The sequence below is a fragment of the Ambystoma mexicanum genome, chromosome 2p (assembly GCF_040938575.1).
Source record: "Ambystoma mexicanum isolate Mex_15411 chromosome 2p, UKY_AmexF1_1, whole genome shotgun sequence".
Taxonomy (NCBI): domain Eukaryota; kingdom Metazoa; phylum Chordata; class Amphibia; order Caudata; family Ambystomatidae; genus Ambystoma; species Ambystoma mexicanum.
Genome location: NC_090923.1, coordinates 733,428,793 through 733,455,321, shown reverse-complemented (window position 1 = coordinate 733,455,321; position 26,529 = coordinate 733,428,793).

The following is a 26,529-nucleotide window of genomic DNA, read 5'->3' as shown; positions in this document are numbered from 1 at the left end:
TTACAGGACCTGCATTCCAAAAGGAGAACAGACAGAAGAAAAATGGGTCCATGTCAACCAGTTGAAAAGCTGCCATCCCAGACACGCTCTATGACTGATTGATGAGCCAAATTAAAGTCGAGCAGAGTAACCATCTGGAGAATGAAAAGGAAGGATGGTAATTTACTTGGTGTTATAGTACAAATGAAAAAAATAAATAAAATGTGTTTTGTGAAATGTAAATGTCATGTTTCAACTGTTTGCTGTTGTTGTTGTTGTAAATTCTATGTAAATCTTCCTGGGGAAAAATGTGTGTAGAAAGTACTTGAACTCTTTTTCTATATTTTATTAGAGAAGTAAGCTCCTTAACTTCCAGTCTGGAGGTGAGAGTGGAGTCCGATGACAACCCCAGGGACCTGAGAAGGAAGATAGAAAGAGGTGCTGTGCCACGCCCTACAACTCGAAGATGGAAGGGGAAGCTGGTGTGGCCACTTCAAAAAAAGATGGAAGAAAAGGTGGTGCCATGCCATACCCCCAACCCAGAAATGGAATGGGAGACTGGAGTGGCAACTCCCAGATAAAGGAAATTACGCCTAATAAAACCCCACTATGCCCTGCTCTTCCTCACCAAAGAGTTATGGAAGAACAGGAGTGGATGTGGGGTGCATTTAAAGGCCCCAAACAGAGGTCACTTTCCCATGATTGGCGTGCATTTTAAACACTGAAACAAAAACGGCCTGGACGTTGTTGTTGTTTTTCAAGTAAAATTAAAGAGACATGTGGAAAGTGGCCTACCTGTCATTACCAATTGATAAGCAGCATTTTAATTTACAAAGGAAGGAGGAATCAAAGATCCCTATCACATGGAAGACAGGATTTTTAAATATTGAAAACAAAAATGGCCTGCAGATGTGTCTGCAAATAAAAATGGTTTTAAAAAGTAAAAGTGAAAAAAAATCACTGCTCACAGAAAAATGTCAGGAAAACAAAACATGATGTGCGAGTTGACCAAAAGAAATGTATATTAGGTTTCACCTACAAAACTCCAGTGAAATTTCAAGAGACACTTTGTCTTCATGGCAAATGTCCACCCAAGGCAGTTCGTTTACTGGCTGTGGGCAAAACTTCACAAGGAAAACTCCCACTCTCAGCCTGGATTTCACATCTCCCATCTAATGACCAACCTCAATAAAATGCCCTGCTAAAGGCGTAAAAATTCAGTGTTCTCCAGACCTGCTGGCTCTGAAAGCATTGATCCGATAGCACAGTGAGCAGGAGTGCTTGCTTTGACATCGTGCAGAGCATGCTGACGCAGGTTCGAATCCAGGCAGGGCCAAACTCAGCCTTTCATCCTTCCGAGGTTGATAAATGAGCACCACACACCGTGGGTAATAATAAGCAGCACTCAGATACCCGAGGGTTTGTAACGCTATATAAATGCTAAATTATTATTATTATTTATTATTGACTTCAAGAAAGATTACCGCTTGGCTGGAGCATGGCTAATATATGTGAAAATGGGGGCACTCACTCCAAAGAGCAAGCTTCCTACACAAAGGAGACTGATAAAAGCATAGGCTGGCCCAGTGAAGGGCAGGAGTCAGGGTTATTTGTCCCACATGAAGATTCACAATTAATTCAAAAGGACTTTTATCATTTTGGCCTTTTTCTCAGCCATCATAAGGCGGATGGATTTAATCTATGTACCATTTTTAATGTAATTTCCAGGCGATTTTGAGGATATAAAATCCATCCACTTGCGACTCATGGAACTTTAATGGCTATCTAAGATGTGTTTCTGGCTAATCTTAACATGTTCCAAATGTGGGAGTTGGTGAGCGGGTGGAAAATGAAATTCAGGAGATGCTTCATAACTTACATATTCATAATGGTTGTGCTTTTTATGGAAACAACAGAAAGGTGCCACATGGCCGTGGTACATGATGCAGATTTGGTGGTCGGCTTATCTAATTCCCCCTGAGTAGCTGAAACAGAAAATATGTTTAGTATGGCAGTTGCTAATAAAATATGAAGTTGTGATACATAACTCTTTTTGCCAAAAAGTTGAAAGGGGCAGAAAAGGGCGATTACAAATGGGAATTGCCATATGTTGCTCAAGACCCCTAAACCAATCCTGACTTGGAGACTGTGTTTGGGAGGAGAGTGATCGCCAGCACCCATACTTTGAAGCAGCCTTCTGCATCTGTTATATGCACTACCCCTTCTTCTCTTTGGGGCGATAGATATTGTACTTACATCATTCAACCTTACACTATCAGGTAACCTTGACCATCGTTTTCTATTTTACCTCTCAATTGTTTATTCGGGTTGGCGGACAGTGGGTTGTACTGGATCTCTCCCCACTCAAGCTTGATGTCCCTCTCGAGGGTCTATCATTAATGTACTATGAATGAATCCTAATGGTGTTTCACAAAAATTGTTATTATTTAAACTTTATGCAATGCAAACTGATGTGGATGACAATACATTAGCACTGTTAATGTTGAAACCTCAGAAATAGTGACTCGCTTGATTTTCCAGTTTAGATATTTTTTCAACTTTCAGGGTAATATTGTACAACATACTTTGACAAATCCTTTTTTGTAATATATACATTTGTTTATAGTCTGTTTAGGCCTAAGAAGAAGAGGTGTCCATCCTCGAAACGTGTCGCCATTTGAAAGCAGACTACTGGCAACATCTCTTCAATTTGTTTCTTCTCTTGTTTTTGTCTTTGCATTTAAATTTGTAATTTAAAACAAAATATATACACTTATGTGTTTTACAAAACTTGTTATGCTTGAATGTCATTATTCACTTACAGTAATTACTAACTTTAGGTCATAGTAGTTGATTTAGCCAACACACAATAGTGTGCAGGGGACGGAAGGGTTCAAAGTTTGAATCTTCTCCTTCTTTGTTTGTTATTTGTGGAGGTCTTGTGCCAGGATCTCAGTTCCTCCCCCCCACCTTAAATTAAATTGAGAACACTATTTACTATCTTCAAAAGTTCATCACATTAGGAGTACACCAATTTTGGAATCGTTTTTATATTTCCAGAGTGTCCAGAGATGTAGCTGTCTTTCCTGAAACTTAAACAGAGGCTTGTTATTTAAGTATCACCGAGCCGTGGGAATCAAAAATGTGGGGGGAGTCTGCATGCCTTGAATCATTTCCCTTTATAGAGGGTGGGGGTGGGCAAAACTGTGTAGATCCTTAGCTTATTTAACCAAAAAATATTAATTGAATTAATTCCCCATTTGGCAGAACACTACGTGTGAATGTTGTTAAAATTTAAAATTATCAAAGCTCACTTCCCAGTGTGCGCTGAAAACTATAGCCTATAATTTAATTGGGTAATCCTTGTTGTCCAGCTGACCCCGACTTCTTTAAGGAAGAGGTGTGCTTTTGTTCTTAAATCAATCCAACCTTTTTATCCAGCTTCCCCAACACAGGCCTTTCAGTGAGGGGGGTCTGAAATCCAAAATTCCCCAAGCCATCAAAGCATTCCAATTGTTCTGTCTGACTTCCCAACATAGACCAATGCAAAGGGGGATCTGAAAAACAAACCGATAAATCACCATGGGCCTCATTATGACCCTGGCGGAGTGGGTTTACGCCAGCGGTATTCGCGGCGGACCCGTCCGCCCTACTACGAGTTCCCGTAGCGCCATGGAGCGTTTTCCGCCTGGTTTTTCCGGGCGGAGAAATCCATGGCGCTACGGGACCTTGTTGTTAATTACGCCACCGTATTTTACGGTGGCGTAATTAACGCCTTCCCCACTCCCATTATACCCTATGGGGCAAAAATGGGAATGGGGAAGGGTAAAATGGGGAATGGGGATTTACCGCCCCGCCAAGGTCGGAATGGGGCGGTAAATCCGCCAACCCCCATGGCGCTATCGGCAGCTTTCCGCCGTGCTCCATGGTGCATTTGGCGCCACGATTTCCACCAGGGTCGTAATGAGGCCCCATGTGTTTATTTTAAACCAAAAGTGTGAGCAAAATCATCATTACCAATCTTAATATCCTACTGCTAGCCCTTTAAGCCTGCAGGAAAATCAAAATCGCACAGCATTACATAAGTACCTTCTTTATTGATCGGTGTAGTTATTTTGTGAAGTGAAATCAACAGAAAGTGAAGAATTGTGGTGGTGATCTTTTTAACTCACTTTTGTGATTTGTTCATGCTGAGAGAATTTGATTGTGTTGTGCCTCGGATAAAGTGGTGTTTTGAACTTTTTGTGCTAATTTCTATTACTTTTAATTTAAATAAATACCAATATATTTCCCGTGCACTGGCCTAGTTCTTGGCTCATTGTTAGCTGCGGGGAGAGGGATCCAAGGGGCTTGATATGTGTCTGAGATAGGGCAAAAAACAAGAATCTGTTAAACAGTTTGTTGCTTAACCACGTGAATGGGGAGGAAAGGAACTCCCTGTGCTGAGGTTGGCTTCTCAATACCGTACATGTCAGTGAATGTAGTAGCCACTCCACCTGTATATTAGGGTGAGACACACTTAGGGTGGCCAAGACAGTCCTCCCAAGCATTTATTTGTTCTTACATTATATGCTGTGGCTTTCTACTTCTGGTCTCCTGTGTGTTATTGGGTGTCTGAGTGCACTATTATTGGTGGGGAGCAGGAAAAACCAGTAACAGGATATATCGGTTGTGTTGTGTGAATTTGTCAGTGACAAGGATACTGTTGTTTCCACTTGCTATGACTGGGTGGGTGTTTTGTGCACTTCATTTGATGCATATGGACACATACAGTTTGCCTCTCCCAGATGCACATTCTCAGGGTTTTGTTAGGGGCAAGCTGGATTAGCCTGTTTCATCATTGAAGGGCATCAGGGACATGGCTTCACTGTGTGTGCTCTACAGGAGCTGCAATTCAGGTGAAGTATGTTAGTGCAACCTGATTACGTGTCTCCTGTCACTGTGCCCTGCCAAGGGGATGGCCGGTTCCTGTGGATAAGGGTGTTCCTCCTCATCCAGCTCCACTGCTATGCCACAACGTGCGGCAATATTGTGAAGGACACAACATGCCACAATGATCTGCTGGCAGGACGTATAGCAATACGCCACCTGAGTGGTCAAGGGAGCAGAAGCATGACTTAAGTACCCCAAACATGTACTCCACTATGGACCCTAGTGTCTATGTGTGCTGCATTGTACCTTTCCTCACCTGAGCTGGCTGGATTCCTGTAGGGTTTATCCAGCAATGGTGAGAGCGGTTAGGCGCTGTCCCCTGCAAAGGTGGTAATGATTCTTGTTAGCATTGGTTTTAATGGCTTGATTTTGTGTGGGTGATGTTACTGCTTGCATGTGCATTCTACTTTGGACTTGGGACATTGCGCGATGAAATCCATGAATAGGGTTTTGTTTGTGCTTGATGAAGCGTGTTTGGTGCTTGCGTGGTGCATCCCTTAACACACCCATGGCATTCCTCGTTCTTCCTCATTTTTCGGGAAGAATGGGGAATATGTATGTTCCTCCCCCTGTTTATTTCTTTGCAATGGAGCCTTCCCTCACATTTGCATTGTGTGTCGCGCAAAGCACTCAGCACAGATACAATTAGGTAATGACCAGCACAAAGTAGGTAATAACCAGCACAAAGTCCGATCCATGAATCAGCAACATTTGTTTTGTGTAGCACAAAGTGTACTTTTTCCCTTTGCACCGTGCAAAACATTATGTGAACCGGCCCTTAAGAGTTATCACATCATTTTATTGTGGCTGTGCTGAAAAAGCCCTTCATTCTCATGAGGCTGATAAATGGAGTACCATTAAACTGGGTAGTAGGAACACCTCTTCCTAGAGCACTGAGAAGCAAGGGAAATCTGGCTTGAAGCGCTATAAAAGAACACTTATCATTATGAAATTGAATGTTTCACTGGAACGTGGACAAGTTAATAAGGAAGGCTGTAGATGTACATGATATGTTTTATTTACACATTGTATTGTAAAGCTTTGTTTTAAATAAATATATCAATGCCCACTTTGAACCGATTTACTTAGAGACAAAATGTTCATTGACAGACTGAATGATGTTCTGTGCATAATTAAATTCTTAGCTTAAGATGTCTGACAATCAATAACTTGTGCTTCAAAAACTGCGATCTGCAAATTCTTCCACAGGGCTGATTTGCTGCAAATGACAGTATGCCAGCCATATCCACATTCATTTGTAGGCTTAAGCAGAAGTTTGCAAGATTATGCAGAGTGAGAACTCAAAGTTAGCTCTCTGGTTTTTCAAAAGGCTCATTTTGAAAAGCTTCTCCCTCTGTGAAATGCACTAAACTGTTTGTGGTCTAGTGCTGGAAGGATGTGACTTGGCATCTTGCTTCTAAAATGCTGACATTAATATAGCAGTGCATTATGCCAACTCGGCCTTCAAAACAAACCTTTTCTGACACTTACGAGGCAGCAGCCTACCCAGAGCCAGCCTCAACAAACCTGAAAGCATGTCATGCTAGTAGGAGAATAGCACTTGAAACCCTTCACATGTACACAGTGTTTTTCGGGCTCAGAAAACCTTGAAGCATTTTTATGTTAGTAGAACCGTGACTCTGGAAACCCTGCCTGTTTTTCATTGATCTTCGTTTTCTCCAGGACAAAGAACGACCTTAGCCATGTGTGTGCAGTACAGCTAACAGTTAAATACGCACTAGAATAATGTTTCTAAAACGCATGCTTCTGGAAGGCCAGGCCTGATCTCCTGACTGTCTCACAAACCTACCTTTAGGGCGACGATAAACCCCCAGCCTATGGCCTTCGTGGCTTATCAGGGAGCCAGGTAGGCAGAGGCTCTTTGGCTGGGACAGACTTACACTATAATAGTGTGTTTCTACTCTTGCACGTTCTTCTTCAGGAACCTAATCCGGTATACATTAAGGAATTGTACAGCTTGCTTGACAGAATCTGCAAAGTGTGAGTGGTTTCAGTGTGTGCAAATGTGAGATGTGTCCTGAATTATCAGAGACTTTGGGGTCAGCCTATTAACCCCAGTGTGTGCCTTTTCACAACTTGCCAATTAAGTATTTATCGACCTGTGTGAGATAGGACGCTCTGTGTGTAAGGTGGATCACTGCAGACCTCCTGGACAGGGTTGTGCTAAGATGGAATTTAACATGCACAGGCCTATACAGTGTAAGACAAAATCATGATGGATATTAGACAATGATTCCGCGACTGGCACCTCAAGGTGTGTTCAGAGCACCGGCCAGTATATGCCCTACCTCTGGCCTGCTAGGTCTAATCTTAAAGTGTGCAGAGCTGTGCTCCCAAAAGAGGTGAACCATTCAGTGAAGACCGAGCTGGGATGGGACCTTAAGGTAAGCGGGGAGCGGCTTTCAGAACAGGGGAATGCCAAGGTGTCAGGCAAGATGCCAGTGTGTGCCATGAACCTTTAACCCGAGTTCTAGGGCTTAAGACATTGGTAGAGAGGATCCTTGTTGACATGTATGCTGGATTGTTAATTCGGAATTAGTCTGTACTTATGATACAGCCTTTAGGTCTGGAAAATTACTCACAGTCAATATGACCTGGGCGGCTCCAGCATCATAAACCATGACTCCGTACTGCTCGACCGTTCCCATAGACACTCCCTGCAAGGTCTGCTCTTCTCTTGGCTGGACCAATAAAAGGGAAGCAGACCGGGAAAGAGTGCCTGATAATAATTAGAAATGTGCCCCCTTTGTGTTTGGGTGTAGGTGAAATTAAGGCTGGTGAAACAAAACTGGCGAAATTCGTTTCGCCTGAATAGCATATTCTTTTCACTTTTTTGGCTGAAATAAATTTTTTCTGTTACAGAATTGTGTTTTTTGCGCAATATTTCGACCAATTATAGGCACAAAACATTCACAGCCCCCAATTGACAAAGATTTCTAGCAAATAATCACATTTCGGCCAATAATTCAAAAATGGTGAAATTGGTTAAGTGGTGAATTTGGCCCAGAATTCACTGACTTCTCCACAGAGTGAATGTTGGCCATTTCACCCACCAATATTTCGGACCCATCTGAAACGTGTGGTCTGGTTTGTCGGTAAGGTAATGAGGAAAGAGTCTCGGCGCAATCAGGATTTGCAGATGTACGAGGATGAGGATGCACCCAATGTTTAGATAATGTCTTGAAAGCAACCAATAAAACACAGGAGGCAGGACTAATGTGCAGTCATGTTTATTATCATTCGTAAAAATAATTTCAGGGAATATTAGACCGAGCTCAACGCTCTGGATCCAACCAGTGAGTCAACTGACAATTAAATGTTGACTTTATGGTGAGACAAACAAGTGGACTGCTTAGCCCGTGCCACTACCCTACATAAGTCCATTATAGAGAGGCCTAGGAAACGTCCCTCCTTTCAGAGTTACCTTGCCTTGAGGGAAGAAGGGACACAGATAACAAGAGATAAGTCTTGACGATCAAATTATGCATCCAGTGACTTGACGCCGCGGTTTTCATAGTTTTTCTACTTTTTCTAAAAGGCCTGCAAAATGATTACATGCGTGAGGCAATATGGTTAAGATGGCTCCCCACACATCCAGAGACTGTAAGGCATACACAGACTAGAGAAAAGGACATAATAGAAGAATAAATACATCTTGGTCTAAGTGGAACGCTGAGCACACTTTAGGGAGGAAACAGGCCCTGGATATAAAACCAACACTTCCAAAAGGACTTTCAAGAATGTAGGTCAACAACTCATGCGTGCTAAATGTACCCAATCTAGGAATGGAATACATGGTGATCAAAAAGGGAGTGCTTCTGCAAATATTCTTCTTGAAAAGGGCCAAAGTGAGGATCTTGCCTAGCCCTCAGCACTAGAGGGAAATCTCATGGAGGAGCAATCAACTTGTGCAGAGGATTTAGAAGAATAAAGGCCCTCATTAGCCTAGGTTTCAAATACTGCAATATACCTTCACCATGCAGTGGTTTTCCAAAAGCCTGGAAAGCTGCCTTTTGAACTTGCAGTCTAAGGATTTGTAGGTGCTTGTGAAATGCTTCACAAAAGGGCCTCAGACGGCAAAGGGTCTAAAGGTTTGGTTGGACATCACTGCAGGGGAAAAAATCGAGGGAAGTGTCTACTGTCTACAATGGTCTCCTAGAACATTTCTCAGCCTCTCACATATACAAGGATAATCCTAATTTCTAAGTACCCTGCATATCAACAAGCAGGCAGTCTCAAATGGGGCAACTCGTGTCTTGATTGGATCAGGAAGGAAGAAATATTTATAATTAGATATTGGGTTATTCCTAGATTCCAAAGACTGATAAACCAGGCCCACCTGGGCCAAAAAGGAACTAACAGGATAAGTTTGACCCCCTCTTTCTTTATCTTGGCCAACACTTTGTTTATCAAAGGGAATAAACACTTGTGTATAGGTGCGTTATAAATGCCATATCATATCAATGGTGGGAAAGCATAAAGTAGAGTCTTTGGCTATGGAAGGGACAAACCACCTAGTCCTCGTGGTTGGACATCCCACATCCTGGTGCACCATTGAAGAGCCAGAGCTTTTTGGATTTGGAGGCAAACACATCCACCAAAGTATCTCTGAAAGTGTTGCAAATCTGGTGCCATGTGCTGAATGAGAGGCAATGGCAGGACACTGCTACGCTTGTCAACTGCTTTATGTTCCCCTCTAGAACTTGTACCATATATGAGTCCAGTGACATAGCTTGTGACACGATTTCAGACACAACAAACTTAGCAGTTAATTTATCTACTAGAAGACTTATAGATCAAGAAACAAGAATATAACAAAAAGGTTGGAAACGTGTACCCAAATAAGGAACTAGCATTTTTGACATGAAAGTTGAGCTGCATAAGATCATACGCAAACTTAAATTAAAGGTATTTTCCTCTGGACTACCTCCACAAGAGGGTGCTATCACTGAAGGAACTGAGTATGTCTAATTCAACCAAAGAGTACATTTTCAGCTCCCATTAATGTGCCATCGATTGAGATATTTGAGAAAATGGTATTATCAGATCTTAAGAAACTAAATTACGGTAAACCGAGGAACAATGATCTCAGTAGAGGAGAATGGTCATTGATTAGAGCCTTGTATGCAGATGAAAAAATCACAATTCGACCTGCAGGAGCTTTGGTAATCCAGAATACCAACGATTACATGACAGAATGTGCACGTCAGTTGAATGATGAAACAATTCAGCTAATAGCGCCATGACTAGCACCAACCTCGGAATGAGGGCCATAGTCTCCAGTATTAGTAAGAAGTACATTGTCACTCACAGGAATTATCATCTGTTATGGGTTACGAAGTCACAGGCACACTGATGGGTGTTGGCAACAGAGGCAAAGACAACGGATTAACAGGGTGATGTTAACTGTCACTAAATTAAATATGAGTACAACTAGTTGTTACAGAATAGATACCTGTGTGACTAATGTATAATGCTGACATTTTTACTTGTTTATTTGTTCCCTATATGTTCTCTACTTTTTGTTGTACTGTTGATTTTGGTACGTCTTGTGGCCTAATGTATTCTTTGAATAATGTTGAATGCAATTCAAATGACATGAAACATTCATAATCATTGACTCATGTGTACTACGATATATTGTACATTTGATTTTATTACAAACTGTTGTCATAATGTTATGTTAACTGTGATCAAAATCCCATATGATGTACATGGGACAGAAATGGGGGTCTTCGATGATCTCACCAATATTCCACCTGGGCTATTGTAAATTGGAATCTGTTGAATGATGATTGGTCATACTATATTTAATGCTGATGGTAAACTGCCACTGACTGTATGTAGATAGATGAGAATTACAGACCCTGATGAAGGACTATTATAAATCCGAAATGCGTTGGCAAAACTTTGAGCCCCCGTAGGGCTCAATGGGAATGGAGAGCATGCTAACAACGGGCACGTTAATGTCGGGTCCGTTGTTAGCATGCTGGGCCGCTTGCAGGACCCGCTAAGGACGTCTGGTAAAACCAGGTCCCGTGAATGGAACGCCGTAATGAGGCGGTATGGGGTTAACGGCGCCGGCAGCTCTACCGGCGCCGTTAACCCCATACCGCCGGGGTCGTAATGAGGCCCTAGGTCTCTATATTTCTTTCACTTTGACGGCCCAGCATGGTGGCACATATTAGTGGGTCTGCACCCCACTTACAATTTAAGGAAGATGATTTGAAAGAACTAAATAATTCTGCAAAAACAAATCAGCAGTGCCCACTAACATCACTCACAATTCTAGCTTGTGCACGTCCCAGTCGATTGACATGTGCTTTTGCCATGGCATTTTCAGTGTGGATCTACAATCTGGGCTTTTTAATGTAACTGTAAAAAAGCCAAGAGAGTCTGGCATACATCTTGAAGTCGCTTCCAATGCAAATATCTCATTCCCAAAGAATCTATAGGAGCTGATCCAACTGGTCTCTCCAGTTCACCCACTTTAGCACTGCCATCTGTGCAATTTCTGTAGGAGATAAGAGGGCCTAATGTCATCCACTTGATATGTTCTTTTCTAGAAGCCACCATTGTAATGGCTCATTTATTTTTATTGATATTTTGATCTTGGCCTCATAATCTCATGCATTATGGATTCCAGTAGGATTGCACGTTGGCCACTGGTGGCTTTAGATTACATGCACCAAGAACACAGTTACTGCCATTTCTCTATTACTCTGAGCCAGTCCTTGGCTGGTGTCTGATAACAAAGAAGGAGGTTCTGAATCCTGAGCTCATGCTGGAGAAGGAAGGGGCTCTTTACCGCATCCCTAAAGAACTGGCCCCTATGACATGAACCTTCGTTCCTGAGGTTTATTAAGAATCTCCGGCATCGAAGAAGGCTCGCATGTTCGAAATGCTCTGCTATGTGCGGAGTATTGAAGATTCATGCATAAACCAAATAACCATGAGCCCTGGGCACACCCATCAAAAATGACCTGCAAATAATCATGGATCACTTTGGAGGGGTATAGCAAGCCCGCCACACTACCTCCCCAAAGTACCCCATGTTACCTTCTGTTATTTGATATAAGTGAACCATGCTTGACTAAAAGCCTGAAGATCTGACTGGACATTTAAGCCATTCTTGCTCGTCAGCACGGTCAACCTTAATGATTTTTCGCATGGGCCCTTTTTGAGCTCCTGGTCTTGATCACCCAGATTTTAACCAAGCCTAATATCTAGGAAACATTACAGGTTTACTAATATGCCTACCTGCCTGGGGTTTAGATGGAACATTCATCAGCAAATCGGAAGAGAGTGTAGGAGCCTACTCGGAAATGTGTAATGTTGGGCAATACATGGGCTTCTTAGGACCTGCCTCGGATTGGTCCTTAGGAAATTGTTTAGATGTGTCATTGGAAATGAGTGGTTTGTCGTAGTTCCCTAGTTTAGGTATTTTCTAACATAGCCAGGGTTGAGTCGGGAAGTAGGCGGTTCTGGCTATATGAAATATTCACACGGATCTCAGGGCTCATATGTCCATTGATCCCAAGCCTGGTGATGGCATTGGAGAACAAGTCAATAATGCAGTGCCATACATGTCACTAAATATCTGGGCCTTCTGGGGCATGATGGTTAAGCAGGATTTGCATGGATTCAGAAAAGCATGCATTGTTTAAGTGCGTTGTTTAAACATGGGCTTGTTAAGGCATGCTGAGACCATCGTCTCAAATTGTGTAGGAGCAGCATCATCAAAATTGCACTATGTTAGCTCCGTTAGATGCACGTGCGGCCCTTAGGGAATTCATTGGCATGAATCTTGCAACAACATAGGACTTCATGCAATGTTGAACATGTGAGACTGGGCCAGGCATGTCTGGGAATTTTTGGTCATGCAGGATTTCCTCCAAATATGGGAAAATGTGATACCATAGGGATGAGACGTATGGGCTTGAGTCAGACCAAAGCCTTTAGGTGAGATCAGATTCAGAATATGGCAGTTACATCTCCGGTGTGGAGATTTGGTCCAGTTCTTCCTTGGCCCTTTCATTGTGTGGTGACCTGAAAGTCACACACTAAAAAGGCCTGGGTCAACTCCATAGAGCAGAGCCACACTACTGAAAGCCCGAGAAGATTGGCGGCGCAGCATCAGCTCCTAAATTATCATGTAATTCACTACACCTGCTCAGCATAGGAGGTGCCTTTAATACAGTCATGTGGTTTGACAATTAACTTCCAGGGCACCAGTGGTCCAGGGATGAATATCGGTTTCTAAGCCATCAATCAGCCCCACACCTCTAGTACACCAGAAGGGATCCAAACAGATTGGAAACACAAGCAAATTATAAACCTCCTTGTCCAATTTTGGCAACGTGGACGGAATGGCAGACTTACCTCCGAAAGGTAAAACAGCGTAACTACGATTATTAGACAATGGGCCACATTACGAGTGCGGCGGTAAGGGGTTACGGCACCGGTAAGGATGCCGGTGCCGTTAACCCCTTACCGCCGCATTCCGAGGTCCCTTAGCGGGTCCCACTAAGGCCGGCTGGTTTAACCAGCCACCCTTAGCGGAAGCTGCTAAGGGACCAGGGAGCTAATAACGGGCCCGCTATTTGCGGCCCCGTTATTAGCTCCTTCCCCATTCCCACGGAGCCCTATGGGGGCTTGAATGGGAATGGGGAATGGTTTTCAGAATGGGGAATGATCCGGTAAATCGCCATTCTGAGAACCTGGACACGAGTTTGGAGGCAGCCATGGCGCTAACAGCGCCATGGCTGCCTCCAAACTCGTAATGACCCCCAATGACTATCCAGTCAAGTTGTATAAAAATATCTACTTTATTATTATCACAACAGACAGATCTAGCCCATTACAAAATACAACCCACCCTGTACAGGAATGCAGAGGACAGACAGTTTCAAAGAAGGAAAAGCGGTGCTCTCTGGATACTGACAGGAGGGTAGTCGGTATAGTAAATAATCACAATAGTTCAAGGATACTTGGTTTCAACACAAAGGGAGCAATGGGTTGTAAAATGTTGCTAGGGGCCTTCAGAGAAGGACTAGGGGGACAGAACCACAATGTACCTTGTGCTGTAGGAGTTCTTGGTGCTCCACAGTGTCGAGTTTGCTTCAGGGTGTTTTGCAGCTTCTGCTGTGAAAACAAAATCAGAATATCGAGGCTGAGTACCCCAAAAGGAAATACACCGAACACGGGTTACAAAGGAACATACAAAGTACTTTATTTTATACTGAGTCCAGTTACAAAAACAGAGCAAAATCAGATAGCTATCGGCCCTCAGTACAACACAACGAACTCCAGCGTGGTTCAGTGTGTTCAGTGAGAGACGCTGTACATTAGGATGCATTCGCTTTTTATACACTTGGTGGGCACGATGTCCAGCCCCACTTCGGGTTAATATTCCACTTAATACATCATTACCGATCTAGGGTTCATGCCAAGTCTCGAACAACCACATATAACTGGTTTGCCTTTAATACAGGTATCAACAAGCCTATACAGCAACTGTGTATTCTAAGATTTTCCATGCAGGCCTTCTCAAACATTAATACAATGCGGTTAAACAAGTGTTCTAAGTTCATTATTTGGATACATTGTTTTTATAGTATACTCGTGGCTTAGTTTCTTTACACGAGTAATCCCTTACACACAAGTCAACGAAGGACAAGGTCTCAGTTCACGACCTCAACAAGTGGCCTGCAGGCAAGTTACATATTAGCTATGTACAGAGGTCAAGACGGCCATGTTGTATTTTGGAATGACATCGTCCACCATTTTAACTCACAGGGTGACTTTTACAAAGCGAATCCTAAAATGGCGGATTGGCCTAAAATGGCGGCTTACATTGATTTAAGGTCAGGACCTTGCAACACGGATTCTTTCGCAAGCGACTTTCGAGCAGCTTGGCGTAGGCCGATATACATATATTTATTGCAATAGGATGCACGATATAATTTCTCTTTTGACACTGCGACAGAGTTCAAGATGGGTGAGAGCTACGGGCAACAGGCGGCAGGCACATCAGTGAGCGAAGCTCAACGGTCGGCTGTACGCTACCCTACACAGCAGCCCAGGGTCAGGAATCATTGTCTCAGAGCTGGTTGGTGGTTCTGAAGCACTGGTCGAGGCGTCTCAGATGGCTTTAGCGACTGCGGCATAGCAACAGGCAGCGATGCAGTTGGTTGCAGCTCGATGGGCTTGACTGGCTCAAAAATGTCCTTTGAGGCAGAAGTCGGTAGATGCTTGTTGATGCATTCCTCCTAGCTTCTTCCCTGGGCTTGTGTCATCCTTTAAGGTGGACGGCTCAAAGCTGAGGAGAATTGTGCAAGCAGCTGCCTTGTCTTTGATTTGGTTCAGAGACTATCAGGCACTTCACACCTAGGAAGCTTGCTGCAAAGCCTAGCAGGGCACATTGTGTGCTGGCTGGGTACCGGGTCGGGTGCTGCTGAAGGGTCCTCTGGATTCGGTATTCCCTCTGGGAGATGATTAGGGGAGGGAACTTGCTTCCCTCTTGCAGGTCCTGGCCTTCCTTCACTGGCAGAAGATGTAAGGCAGACTGTACCTTCAGCCAAGTTCCAATAATGAGTTCTTCCTTCCGCTTCTGGTGAAGCCTTAAGATGATCTGCCAAAAGAGGGGCTCAGCCCTCTTTTAAAGCCAAATGGACCACAGGGATTGGTGTAGGCTAAGCCTACCTTAATTAAACAATCTTGGGTCCCCACCAACAATCTTCCTTCTGAATGGGGTCTGCCTGCGGGGAAGACTACTGTAAACCCGCAGTCCCAGACATGACATTTCACTGTCAATCGACCCTGAAGGTGGGAGCTGGCATCAGGTTGACACAGTGCATATGAAAGGGAGTTAGGTTTTCCTGTCTCCTTTGTAAGACTCTGCAGCCAGGCCCCATGTGTGCCTCTTTTCATTAAACTCTGATTAGTGTGTGAATGCTGCCACCAGCTACAGGGCTCAATAAAAGGACAGAGCGGATCCATGGAGCCTTTGTGAGTTAATTAGGCTGCCCATGGCAGGGGGAATGTTTGCCCCTCCCCCTTCTGCGATGTTATGGTGTACTACTTGCAGTCATATACCAACTACATATGACAGGGGAACTGCGCTTGTAGGATGTGTCCACCCAGAGGACACGGGTCTATGCATATGCCGTGCATTGAGCGTAGGAAAATGTGTGAGGATTGACCCTCACATTTTCCGGAGGTTGATCTACCATCATTCCATTTTATTTAAAATTTCAAAAAGCAGAAGCTAGAGCACACCCACCGTGGGGATAGTCGAATTCCTCACATGTGGACTGTCAAGATATCTTCTTCGTGAGTTTGGTGTGGTCTCCCCCCTAAACATCAGTAGTGTGGTTGAGAGTGGACCCTCAAATATGGTGACTTCGAGGTATGGATTGACTCTCCCAACGATGGCATAGTCTAAGGAAGCTTAATTTCATAGAGATGAGTTAAGGGTATAGGCTAATGTCGAAACTTGTGGATTGGGAAGCTTATCCAGAAGCAGCGGTACTTAGTCATGTAGTTCTGGGGGTATATGTATAGGCATTGCTTACTAACAGGCAGGGGTGTTGCTAGGTCTGAGAAAGATCTGGGGCTATGCTAATGTCAGGACTGTCGGGACTCGGGGCTAGCTAGCATTTTGGTTGTAGCACCTGAGCTTCTATCCCGGGCTACAGCCAAAAGACCTGTGGTATAGCCCTCTCACCCCCCCCCCCTTGCAACGCCTCTGCTAACAGGGCATGCAGTGTAGATCAGAAGGTGCATGACCACTGGTCACCTGCCACTTTTGCATTTGGCAAACATTTGCTTATCACTTTTCTTCTGTGGAAATGGCCCAAACTCACAAAGGTAGGTGTTCACTTGCACATACATTGGTAAAACCCAGAGGATTGGCCTTGACGGCCATCCTCAAAGCCTTGGCCCAGGCGTCATGGAGGCCTGAAATGAAACGTAGGCGTGTTCCTGTGTAAATAAAGTTAAACAACTAATTGAAAGGCTACGAGTAATTACTCAACTGGTAGCTATCATGAATAAATCATCTAATTTAGTAAAGAAATTATATATCACCTAGCATACTACGCTTGTGCAGTATATATTGTTATTGACACAAAACAACAAAGACATAGTGGTACACACAAATATGTAATTGTTTATAAACCAGAGAAAAGCAAATTTTGGAGCTTGTATACACTGTTTTTGATTACATCATTGCTTCTTAAAAAGAAAAATGAAAAATTGCACACAAAAAATGACAAATATTTACAAAACGTACAACATTTTGGTAATACACAAATACATATGCCTTTAAAAAGAAGATAAACAGAGAAGCTGAATTTAACTGATCACGCTCAGTATGACAGCAGCCTAGGTCTGTCTATAAATCTTAATGTGCAGAGTAGGTTGTGAAACAGACTATAGCTAACTGTTGTTCTGTGAGGGTAAACGCCTAAAAAGTCAAACTGCTTTGAAATATCTAGGATACAACTTCACAGCTAATAGTGCAACGGCAATGATCAAAAGGCAGCTGGAAGTTGAAGCTGAGATGATAAGGAGACAGATGTCAAAAATTGATGCCAAGTATGGCAGATTTACGGTTACACCCCTGAAACGCTTTTATACCATCTCTGGTATCCCCAAACTCACATATGGATTAGAATTCTATGAGCTTTAGGCTACAGATTTTATGAAAAAACTAGAAAGAAATATGTGGAAAGGTGTGTTGTTTTTTATTCCTAAATGTGTTCCTATTTATGCAATCAGATACGAATTTGGGCTGCAATCTTTACAATCAATCATCTTATGGAGAAAAATGTCGTTGTGGAGGAAATGCTTGATAAAAAATTCTGCATCTTTATACATTATTGCAGCAAAAGATCCAACTAATTTCTATTGCTGGAGCTTGAAAACTGTAATTGAAGACACCTTGTTAAATGCAGGTCTTACATTGGAGATGCTGATAAGTATTCCGTTAAAAGTGAAGTCCATACTCCAATGTAATGACTGGCAAATGACTCTTGATACGGTTCAACAATCCAAAACAGTCAATCAGATACATTCAGTTTGGAAATTTTACCCTGTTTTGGAGAATTATTTAGAGAAATACCCCTCACGGAATTTCAGAAATTCATTCATGAGGTTCCGTTTTGACACCTTGAAAACAAACTACATCTTGAAAAGATGGAATCTCCAGAACAGTGAATGGGGGGGGGGGGTGTAGATACTGTAAAAAAGAAGGTATAGAAGAAACCTTGAAGCATATACTATTGCAATGTCCAGCTCTTGTAAAGCAAAGGATTCTATACTTTGAACAATTTGTAATACACCTGCACGCTGTTGACACTGAATTGTTATGGTATCAAATCAGGCATAATAGCTCGACTGTTTTAAAACTGAGAATAATGGCATTTTTGAAAAACTTTTGTGACTTATCCTAAATGATGTCAATTAATTTTGTTCTGTCTTCTAATCTTTTAGATTTACAAGAAATATTCCTTTCTACCTTTTCCACAGAATCTATGAAATTAAGAAATGTTTCTTTTAACACTGTATAGATTAAGTTCGAATGAATTGTTGTCGATCTTATCTATCTTAATTACTGATTTTTTTAATGTATTTTTTATACTGTTTTATTCGAATTGTTATTCTCCTTTATAATGTTCTTAATAGGTTTGCACAATTTGTGATTGAAGATAATTGTATGAAATGTTTTTTATCTTTTTTGATGAACTATTTTGTAAAGGTTTAAACAAACCACAAACAAATAAATAAATAATAATAATAGCTAACTGTCCCTAGCTCAATTCGGGCTAGTATCTTTGGCCTTTTTATATGGCAAAATCACCCCAAAATGTAGATAAAGACTGGGTAAATTTGAATTACAGAACAAATGACAGTGAAGTTTTGAACTTATTCAATTTAAACATGAAGCTGAAAAAATGTACATAAGGCTGAAATAATGTACTATGCCTTCCGCTGTCCAGAGTGATGGCGTTTCGGTGGTCTATAGACAAGTGTGAACCACCTTCGTCAGGGATATTAATCCTTAGTTCAGCCCCTAAAGGGGAATCACCTGGTCCTATATATCATATGTTGTTTTCAATGACCTCTCATGCTAACGCCTGGCAGTTAGTCACTTCAGATATAACCTAGTGACAAGTCCATGTTTGGTTGTTCTACAGGGGCTGAACTAAGGATTAATATCCCTGACGAAGGTGGTTCACACTTGTCTATACACCACCGAAACGCCAGTTCTGCCACTGTCCTAAAACGGGGGTTGTGCTTACACCCGAGACCAGTGGACCTGGTTACCCACACGTATCATCACTCTGGACAGCGGAAGGCATAGTACATTATTTCTGCCTTATGTACATTTTTTCAGCTTTATGTTTAAATTGAATAAGTTCAAAACGTCACTGTCATTTGTTCTGTAATTCAAATTTACCCAGTCTTTATCTACATTTTGGGGTGATTTTGCCATATAAAAAGGCCAAGGATACTAGCCCTAATTGAGCTAGGGACAGTTAGCTAAAGTCTGTTTCACAACCTACCCTGCACATTAAGATTTATAGACAGACCTAGGCTGCTGTCATACTGAGCGTGATCAGTTAAATTCAGCTTCTCTGTTTATCTTCTTTTTAAAGGCATATGTATTTCTGTATTACCAAAATGTTGTAAGTTTTGTAAATATTTGTCATTTTTTGTGTGTAATTTTTCATTTTTCTTTTTAAGAAGCAATGATGTAATCAAAAACAGTGTATACAAGCTCCAAAATTTGCTTTTCTCTGGTTTATAAGCAATTACATATTTGTGTGTATCACTATGTCTTTGTTGTTTTGTGTCAATAACAATATATACTGCACAAGCATAGTATGCTAGGTGATATATAATTTCTTTACTAAATTAGATGATTTATTCATGATAGCTGCCAGTTGAGTAATTACTCGTAGCCTTTCAATTAGTTGTTTAACTTTATTTACACTGGAACACGCCTTCCTTTCATTTCAGTCTTTTACTCCATTTTGTTCCCAGGGTATCTGGAGTTCCTCTTTGTTTCCATTGCGTCATGGAGGCCTGGCCTCACCAGCAGATCTCCCTCATTGCTTCCACATGAGTGCTACAAGCCACTGAATATGGAAGTAATGGCTTCCGCCAAACACTTCAACTTCTGGGGGCTAGGCCTGAGAAGCACTTGACAATTCCCATTCGGCCCTCCACAATCCAGCACGTTGCTCTTTTAGGCAGATTCAGTGAGTGATCCGGGCTTAGTGGTTCAGCCCCATGAATGCTTCGGCGGGGCAGGTTCCCAACAGTCCTTTCTGAGATGGTGAGCCCAGCCGCTACACAGGTCTTCCTCATTGTACGTTAATAGCTATTTAATTGATGGACAGATCGCCGCGCCTGAAAGCTGTTCGCATTTAGCAGTTTCTGCTTCCCGTTGCACTTGATAAAAACACAGGCTTCAAATGTCTGTAATCTGGAGCCGGAGTATTTGGTGATGAGTGAGGGCTTACTTGCTGAGTGCACTATGTCAGCAAGCATTTGCTTGCGCTGTGGTGTTTTATTCTTCAGCAAAACAAAAGAGGTGATGGTTGGAAGTTTTAGAATTACTGGCATTGCTCTGGGCAACCATCCAGACCATCGTTATTTACCTGCCAAGCCATTACAAAAGGGGAAAGACCATGTGCAAACCAGGCTTGACCCCACCTGCTGTCTTATTCTGCACTGTAAGGCACAGTACCCACTCCATGGCATGCCTCCCCAAGAGGGACTGGCACAAGTTTCACATCTAGCCTGCAGAACACCCATGTTCCTTAAACCTCTTAAATGAAGGTGGAGGGAGGAAGGTAGCAGCCTGTCCCCCTTTTTGACCCAAATGCCCCTCTTTTGAAGGCTGGCCAGGCATGAAGTGCCCTCTTGTACCTCATTCTGTTTCTTTGCTTCTAGGTTTGCCCTTCATAAAAAAACACCCCATGCACGAATACGTGCATTGCATGCATGCACGAATACATGCATGCAGACTGTGTTCACTTGCAGTGCCACAAGCCACCTCCATTGCGCCGCTGCAAGCATTGTCCCGTCCCCCTCCCCCCGCCGCCAGGCACTTAGGAATTGGGAGATACAATATCCAGCCTTTTGGCCTATTTTAATCTGGGATAATCCTTGCATTTTATGATATAATGATTTAATGATTTGTTTCCCAAACGCGTATTTTATATGAATCAGCTGGGCTTCTCGTTTTCCCTGACATCTGTTTTCCGTCCCCAGGCCCCTTGGGCTGCCGGAGTGGCTGGGCTTAGTGTAAGTCTGCAGCAGGCATTAGCACTTAGGACCTGGGATCCCGCCCTGGCCGCAGATAAGTGCGGGTAAAGCTGGCCCTTGACCCTCGTGGGGGTCCCTGCCCGTGCAGAACTGGCGATGCCCACGGCTCTCATATCAGGGGCACTTCAGTGATTAGGGACTGCAAGTGGCCCCCAGGGAGGGAGCGCACTGATTGGCCGGGATTGTGTTCCTGCATAACACAGATTTGCCACTAGATTCCAAGGCACGCTCACCCACGCACACACTTGCACGCACGCCGTCACAAGAGCACATTGATAGCGGGACCAGATGACTCCAGACTGTTGGACTTTCAGTTGCACGCTAATTATGTCCACACAGGTTATATTTGCATAGTGTTACCGGCCCAAGGGCATCTAAGCGCTTTTCTGACAGAGCCTAAAGGATAGAAATTAAGAGAGACAATCTTTCAGTTTGCTTCAAAAGTACAGAAAACCTCTGCAGATGCAAACCTACAGGAAGTTAATCCTAGAGTTTGGTATCCAGTAGTGAGAAATATTCACTCAGAGCTCTTAACTTCCTAAAGTAGGTACACTCACTGTACCTCTAGTTCGAGCTCGCTGCAATATGAGAGTTGTCAAAATCAATTGTGTGTTGTATAGCCCTCAGCTGTCATTGGTATGACTTCGAAGCACTGTTTTCTTGTCCCAAAGGGTAGTTTCTGCATAGCTTTAATATTTATTTATTTATTTATTTATTTGCATTTGTTAAGCGCACTTGCAGCCCATAAGGCATCGAGGCGCTGTTACAGAGGATACGCAGATTTAAGATTACAGACAGGTGCCAGGAGGGCTCTTAGTTACAGATTGGCAGGCATATATGCAGTGGATGATACAGATTCAGGTTAGACAAAAAGTCTGGTTTTGATAGCTGTACGAAAGGCTAGGTGGGACTCAATGAGTCTTATGTGAGGTGGCAAAGCGTTCCAATGCGTGGCTGCTTGGGTGGGGAAGCTGGAGCCCCCAGCGCGCACTTTACGTGTAGTGGGCGTAACAATTAAGTTGGCATAAAGGGATCTGAGAGGTTTCGTGGCAGTGTGCCTGGTAATTATGTTAGTCAGGTAGGGGGGGCAAGTTCGTGAAGGCATTTGTGGGTGGGAGCAAGAGTTTTAAAGACAATTCTCTCTTTGACAGGGAGCCAGTGTACTTGCCTTCTGATTTCGGAGATATGGTTTCTTCTTGCGGTGCCGGTGGCTGCCCTTAGTGCATGGTTTTGGGCTAGCTGGAGTTTGGCCAGATTTTTGTTGGATGTCCCCACAAGAAGGGCATTACAGTAGTCTAGTCTTGACCCGATGATTGCCCTATGCAATAGACAGGAATCTTGTGTATGGTAGATGGGGGCCTTGGACAGTGAATATGCTAACATGCATGCCGAATCGAACGGAAACTGGATAAAACCCTTCAAATCCGCTCCACGGGACACCAACTGTGGAGTACCACAAGGATCACCCCTATCCCCACTACTCTTCAATATCTACCTCACTCCATTAATGACGCTCCCCAAAAGACACAGCCTTACGTGCTGCAACTATGCAGACGACACACAAATCATTTATAAAATCGAAGATGCATAACAAGAGAACACAACGCTGGAATAATGTCTCCAAGAACTCTATGACTGGATGAACACAAACAACCTCACACACAACCCAAGCAAGACAGAAATCATGGTTATATCCAAAAACCTGGAAAATAACCTTTATATCCCATGCCCAGCAGAACTAGGAACAGCACCCACATCATTGAAATTAGTCAAAAACCCTGGAGTCCTAATGGACAATGTGCTGACATTAGAAGCACAAGGAAAAGCAATAATCTTCCTCCTAGGCTTGATAAAAAGAATCCTACCATTCCTGTCCTTCACTTATAAAACATTTGCCCTCATCATGTCCAAAATTGACTACGCAAACAGTCTTTACCTCGGAATGCCGGAACACCAGCTGAAAAAATGGCAATGTATCCAAAATGCAGTGGCCAGACTTCCCCTTAAACTATCACAAAGGGACAACATCACCCCAGCACTACAAATGTTTCACTGGCTGCCAATCAAACAACGAATCACATTCAAAACGATGTGGATAACGCACAGAGCAATCCACGTTCAAGGAGCAGAATTCCTACAAAAGTAAATAACCATTTACTGACCGACAAGAAGACTCAGATCAAGCAACTACATCTGCCTGGAACCAAAACCATACACAATAAAAAAACTTGGGGGAATCCTCATTCTCTCACCTGGCAGCAAAAACTTGAAACACCCTTACGAAAGAAATACGCAATACGATGGATCACCTAAAACTCAGAAAACTACTCAAAACCTGGCTCTTCACCTCAGAACCAGACTGAAACATCTAGAAAAACAAAGACACTAATGGAATTAGAATGTGCCACAAACAAGTGCACATGTCAGGAAGCATCTGGGGAGGGAGAGAGCCCAGGATTCACCATCTCCCAAGACAAAAGACCCCTACGTTAGACAAAGCCTAAGGGACAAGCCCCCTAGCTTCAGAGGAGGGAGCATTAACCAATAACTAGCACCCAACAGGACACGGAGCACCTGCAATTCGGAGGGAGGGGACGACGCCAAAGGAGCTCAGGGAGGCGATGGCAGGCACACCCCACTGATGACTTAAGAGCAACCCACAACCTTACTGATCTCGACCCTGGGGTGGGTGGAGGCCCTCACTACCTTCCCGCCCACAGATCACTAGACAGTTACACAGACATGCCATTGCCTCGCGCAGAACTCAAAATCCGGCGAGTGACCCACCACAGAACGCTCCATCAGACAGCATGGGAAGAGACACCTAACACAGATGTCTGAAGCAACGAGGTAAACTCACTAACCCATCCACTAAAACTTCAACTCTCTGCATACACCTCTCAAACACTAAACAAACACAACAAACACAACCACTTCCTTGCACAGCAAACCGCATGCACTTCACCACACTGCAACAACAAAGCAAACTACAAATAGTCTCACACAACAGCACATGGGAGTCTGCTGATCTGTGAACCGCATCCATGCTCAGTGAACGTTGTTAACCAAACTGAAGCTGTCAACAGGACATCACAACTCTCGTGTTTTTGCAATGGCGGGCACTATCTCCCCTGTATATTTAAAGAATGTTAAAAAAAAATAGGTTGCTGCATGTACCTTTGTGAAGTGAGCCGTGGCCAGGAATCGAACCCAGGTGATAAGGAAGTGAGAGGGGAAGACCAAACGAATAACATGATGGCTGAAATGTGGTATGTTGACTTCTTGCTCTGCAGGACATGTTTGGTTAAACATTCTTAGATCTAAAAGGTGTGTCGTTTTAAAAATTAGCCAGCAATGCAATAAGAATATCTTATCTCTTGGAAAAAAGCTTATTTGGTCTGTGCACTTTCTTCAATTCTGAAAGACAAGTTGAATGAAATTTGCATATTTCATTTTAGGATTTGTACACTTCCTATGACATCACTTCCCAATGTGTGCGCTAGAGTCACCACCCCCACTTTTTTTTCCAAGGCCCTTGCCCGTAATAAAAATTATGGGTTCCAGCGGTGTCTGTTAGAAATGGAGAAAAAAAACAGGGTAAACTGTGGGTGTCCTCCATCAAAGACATACGGTCATGAGATTGAGGTGCTGCAGTGGACGTAAAAAATGGTGTGCAAAGAGTTGCCCCCGTTCATGGAAACAGGTGGGTGTGCCCCGGGGTAGAGAGCAGTGTGTGACAGACCTGTGAAATTATGTAGCACGGCAAGAACTCTTGCAGTAACATGACCTCAAGCCCACACAATATATTTCACATATTCAGAAAGCAACATTTAGTAAACAGGGAATGTGCAAAGCACTCCATAATAAATGTGCAGTATTGTTATTTATTACCCGGCGAGGCGGTTGTGGCGGCCTCCCAGGCAATGAGGAGGCTCGGAACGGGGGCATTAACAGATGGTGAGTCCGCCGCCCTGAGCCCGGCATGGCTGGAGGCTGTACATCTTCCTGAGCAGGTAACAAGGTAAGTGCCCTGCCCCCCCTCCACTCTCCCCTTTCCATAGATTTCCTTCTCCCTTCCACCCCACTTACCTTCTCCTTTTTTCGGGAGTGGACGCACCGGGTACACTTATGTCCCTGGCGCGTTTGCTCCCGATCTGCAACCCGCCGCCATTGGAAAGTGAGAAGGGACTACGTGACTTCTCCCTTTTCCATGGTGGCCATTTTCGTTACCTTTTTTCTGCTATGGCAGGCATCTTTTGTTCCATGGCAGGCATCTTTCTAGTTTATTTTTTTTTAACTCTTTCCAATGGCGCCATGACAAGGGAGAACAGATCATGGCAGCTATTTTTATTTTCTGTTGCAACTCGCAGGAGCGTCTTGCAACTGAAGAAAGTTGCTTTTAGTACCCCGGTCTAATGGGTCGGGGTACTAATAGCAATAAGCCCTTTGCCGGGAGGGGCATTACTGTGACAGCTTATTGCTTAAATATGAAAAGATCAGGGCGCAAGTCCAGGAGCGGAACAAAAGGTGATATATGGTTCCATAGAGGTAGATGCAAACAAGCAAAATCCAAAACCAGGGTCTGTCACACACATAACACACCCATTCCAGATCACCTGACAATGATAAGGATAAGCTCTCTCACAGAACTAAATGCGTGGCCACCGAACAAACCCCATGAAAGAATCAACTTTAACAAACAAATGGGTGGAACCAGAACTGCAACCAGAAGGAACACCGCTACACCCACAGGGCAACAAAATAAAAACCAACTGTGCAGCGTAGAACACACAAAAATGGACCAAATCCTACAGCGCAGCCAAAAAGGCAAAATGCTGCAGCAGAAAACCCCTAGGATAACATAAGAGGGAACAAAACTATTGACCAATCCCCTGCAGCACCTAACTGCAAAACCACTAAACAGCACAGCACCCTACTGCAACCGTTACCCCGAACCAACTACTGACAGGCAAAACACCCTGTGATGCCAGTAAACACAGCATCTCACTGCATTCCGAAACATAAAAAACTAAAACCATAACTCCAACACACAAAGCAAACCCCACAATGCAACTCCCAGTAAGCAGCCAAACAACAGAGCATGCAAAATGCTAAGCACACATCGTAGACAGCCCAAACAAGTCCATGGCCTGAGCCTGATATCTGGCAAAGAAGATTAGGGGACAACTGCTTGACACAAAACACAGAAATACCAACCCGGCAGCACTTCACTGCAAAACCACAAAACTAACAGAA